The sequence below is a fragment of the Aulonocara stuartgranti genome (genome assembly GCF_965226115.1).
Source record: "Aulonocara stuartgranti genome assembly, chromosome: 16".
Lineage (NCBI taxonomy): Eukaryota > Metazoa > Chordata > Actinopteri > Cichliformes > Cichlidae > Aulonocara > Aulonocara stuartgranti.
In genome coordinates, this window is record NC_138952.1 from 36,942,288 (window position 1) to 36,946,912 (window position 4,625).

Sequence of the window (4,625 nt, forward strand, 5' to 3'; positions counted from 1 at the left end):
AGTTTATTAAGGTATTTATGAGTATTTATAGATAATCTATCGAAAAAGAAGTTGGTCGATAGTGAGTTACAGCTTTGGCAGTCCTTAAGTGACAGTTACAAATGTATTGTAAGACATCTGTTAAGATATAGCAGCTGACTGATGTAACCCTGATATTCAGTGTTTATAAAACATCTGGTATGAAACTAGTTTGTGTGGTACATGTAGAGTTCATAGTATTATGTAGGGTGTGTTAACCATCTACTTACCTTTTACCAATGATTTTGTATACCATTGAACATCCTGAAATGACTGGTTTGTAACTGATGCAGAGTAGTGTTTATAAATGATTCTTCAATGAGTTTTAGAACATGAAAACATAATTAATAAAAAGTGTTATACATCAGCTTATTCATCGTGAATAAAGAGTTTAAAGCAGTGCTTGTAAACGATTAACTGATTATGAGAAATACTTTGTAGACGCTGTAGAGATAATTAAGTAACCATTAACTAATGCCTAATAGTGTGCACTTATTGTAAAGTGCTACCAAAAAGGGTTATTCTTTTCATCTGTACCCATGCCTGGTACACTTGAAACACCCCTCATGATGCTATAAAGCAGCCTAATCAAAGACCTTCTTTTCCTTGACATCAAATACAAAATGTGTCCACATGTCTGCTCTTATCTTCCTTCCAAGCTTTGACATTTTCACACATTACTGTTAGAAACACTGAGCAGAAGAGCCAGTTATGCGTTTCCCAGAGGCAGATTGTCTAACCTTACTGCGCAACGAGCTGACCCGACTGCATCACCTGTCCCATCGTTCGACACAATGTAATCTCTTATCTCCTCCACCCCCGACACCAGCTCATCACTGCGTGTGGGTACAGATGTAGATTTAGGAGTGGAGGGACCATCATCCACCTGCTTTTCATGGATGACATTAGGATGTCACTCGGACTGTGAGCGTGGCCGAACGGTTACAAGATGCCACTGATGTCAAGACAGAAAGTTCCTCACACTGCATGGAGGTCTCCAACCAACATCTCGAGGCCCTTTGAGCAAAGAGGAGGGCGAGGATTAGCCAGGGGAACAATCTGGGATGGAACATGGAGCATCTGGGAATACATCAGGAAGATGGTCCCCCTCTAAAAATTCCTCAGGGACCTGAAGATAGATGGTGATGAAGAAAAGGAGGACTGTCATGGTCCACGGCCCGGCGTCTGAGGTGCTGATAGGATGCCCACTCCCGTGGGCGTGGCCGCTGACTCCACACCTGCATCCCATCCCAGGCGATCACCAGGTGGACCATTTAATCCTGCCCAGCCTGCTGCTCCACGCCAGTCCGTAATCGTCCTTCAGCGGTAACGCACACCTACGGGAAAGTCCTTAGGCAATCCTATCCGTGTGAACTAGTACTAACTCTGCCTTGTATACCCAGATCACTGCTCGGCGTGTTTTGAGTCACCAGCCTGTCCACCTGCCTGTCCAGAATTTGGATCACGATCAACCCCAGCCGCCTCGCCCTTTCTGGAGCTTCTCCCCACAGACCCTCACCCCTCTCTCCGGTTCCCTTGGCCCCGCTATCATCCCTCCCACGGTCCCGCTCTCGGCGTTTCCTGCGCGATTCTTCTCCCGGTCCCTCGGTTTCTCTGGTTCCGTGCGTTTTCTCCCTTCTACTCTCCCGGGACACTCTCAGTTATAATAAAGTTTATTTTTTCTCTCGTACCGCTGTGTGTGTGTTCTGCTCCTGGGTCCAGCTTGTGTGTTGAACTTCGGTTCTTGACAAGGAGAAGCTGTCATGGATGACCAAGTCTGTGCTGTCGACAGCTAGAAAAATATTGGACATCAGAAAGTTAATGATAATATTTTAACGTCAATAAATAATTTGAACGATTTGATTTATTTGAAGCGTAATAGCAATAATAACATCGGAGGATACGAGTATATAACAATAGCCTAAAACACCATCAAAAAGTTCTTCATTCACCTGCTCCCTACTTCTTTAACATCAGTCATGAACAGTGCTGGGAAATTATGACCTCCATTCTCCATCACTGCTGTGACCACGAACCTTGAATACCAGTCATCACAAACAGGACACTGAACATTGTCTGTATGTTTCTATACAAAGGACACTGTGCAGACACCCTGGATGCCCCCACTGTTATACCCAGTTGTTGGAAGAGGCGTGTCCAAGTCAAGAGAACCACCTCACTCTCCTGAAATTGTTCAGCTGAATTCATGAACGGCTGTCCAGCAGTAACAGGGTTTTTCTTGTTCTTGCTCTGAAATGGAGCGAAAAATGCCGGAGACCTGCTAATTCATGTCGACTATTAGTACCAGCTGACCTTTGATAAATTAGGGCAAAGACAAAATCTGACAATAGCAGCTTATTAGTGGTAATAATAATCATCATTATTATTATTGTTATATTGCATGTATGTGCATCAAAATTTGCATAAAGGTTATAAAACATGGCATTACCACTGTGGGCTCACCGCTGGTTTTGCATTTGAATTTTGTGTTCTGGCCACTGAAACGTTGGTGTTTTGAAGCCAGAAGTGACCATATTTGGACAATAGGGTGGTAAGTAAGAGGCTAAACAAATATCACATTCAGGAAGTTTGTGCTCAGTAAAAACCAGCAAGCAGAGACTTTTTGGACCACAGAGCACACCAACATTCGTCAGATATTTAATTAAAAATGTGTCAGAAAGTTCAGGCAGCAAAAACACAGACAAGAGGATCACTGACTCAAATGAGTATGTGTCATGTGTAAAACACATGCAAATGACTAAGAAGACAGAAGATAGAATTACATATATATATGGGAATTGTTTGATAAACAGGTAAGGAATAACACACAGATGAAATCAACACAGGTGAAACAATCAGGCAGGTGTTTAGCAAAACCCTCCAGTGGCTGTTGGAGGAAGTGCACAGGCAGCGCCACCTGGGCTTCCTTTTCCAGCTCTGGAGGTTTCAACTTTTTGCCATTTGGGGCACTTGTCCCCATGTGTCCCCAGCTTTAGTGGCATACAGAGCTTAGTGAGCTGTAAATCACAACCCATTTCCACATCAATGCTGTCTGTTCTAAAAGCCTCACTGCAGCTGTTTCTTCTTTTTCAATTTCACAATCTTATTCTTTTTAGTCGTTATTGTGGGGGTGGAGGGGCTCTTTTTTCCTAAGCATATCTTATTTGAACATAATAAAATATTGATAGATACATATACAGTCAGATCATTGCTATGGTGCAGTTACAAGAAATATGCAGCAGTGCCACATAAAGGCACATTCCACAGTGCCAGAGAGCCTCAAACAGATGCTGCCAGTATGAGGAGGCCTCTGCGTATTAGCTATTAACTCAGTCACAAGCATCCAAAACGACAGCGCAAAGAAATACCTGTTTGAAATGTAGTCGACCCTGAAGTGGTACTTTCTAGTATGAATAGCGACATTGTAGCTTCTTTTTCTTCTTCTTTGAATGGATCATTCTTCAAATAGCTCCACGTCTTGTCTTTACCAATAAAAACAAATTTCCCACTCAGCTGCTTCATCTCTGTTCTTGAGGCTTTGCAACAGTAGTGTGTGTGTGTGTGTGTGTGTGTGTGTGTGTGTGTGTGTGGAACATGAATAATGCAAACCTGTCAGTGTTGTGTCTGCTCTGAATGCTTTAAATGGTTAGCCCAGTTTAAAAAGTCAGCTTTGAGTAATCTATAATTTATTGTATTACTCCGCTTTTGTCCTGAACTCTGCCGAATGCTCTTGTCACATTTTCAGGAAATGTTTTTGAAAATATGCCGCCTGGTTATTATGCTAATCCTGACAGCCTGTGTTCTGCATTTTGACGACTGTGCTTTGAATACAAATACAAGTTGTGCTTTAGATCATTGCCACATATGCTAATACAATTAAACCTGAATAGCAAATTGAAAATAACTCCTGAATGAAACCAGAGTTGTCAGATTGCATATAATCTGCCTTTTCAATATGACAGGCTTCAACTGTAGCCTTTAAACCATCTGGTACCTCTCCTCTGCCCTATAATCTGCCACTCAGCTGATACAGAGTAGCCACTCTGTCCATGCCCTGCTGCATTTAGTCTCAATAATTACATGCTTTCTGTCTGCATTGTTATCAACTCTGTGTTATGCCACCATGGAAATGAGACTGTCAGGCTGAAGCCATGCTGTGACCACATAGTCACCCTTGGCTTCACTGAGGCTGACAGAAAGGTGCAGCCGCTCCCACTGAGGCATGCTGATGCGATTGGTCAGATATATAAAGCCACACAGCGTGACATTGAAGTGATTGAGCTAACCTGCATAGCTGTATTTCACACCTTTGAATCTACACACACCTTTCACAGCTCTTCACATAATAAATGATTCAACAGATCAACGAATCGTAATGAAGTGAAAACAGACAGCAGTTCGGTCTAATTAAAAGGTTAGGAATAGCACTGATTTGGAAGTAGGTGATAGAAAGACACCAGATGAATCTGATATAACCTAACAGCAATCTTATAAATGGTAAATGGCCTGTATTTGTATAGCGCTTTTACTAGCCCCCCCTAGGGACCCCAAAGCGCTTTACACATCCAGTCATCCACCCATTCACACACACATTCACACACTGGTGG

General features: G+C 42.6%; 1 long non-coding RNA gene across 1 annotated transcript; it reads left to right on the top strand.

The window, feature by feature from the left end:
• The first annotated feature begins 1,195 nt into the window (after nt 1-1,195).
• Nucleotides 1,196-1,708, top strand: LOC309691389. Its single transcript, XR_014271988.1, has 2 exons — nt 1,196-1,344; nt 1,422-1,708. It is a non-coding gene; the product is annotated as an uncharacterized lncRNA (long non-coding RNA).
• The last annotated feature ends 2,917 nt before the right edge of the window (nt 1,709-4,625 follow it).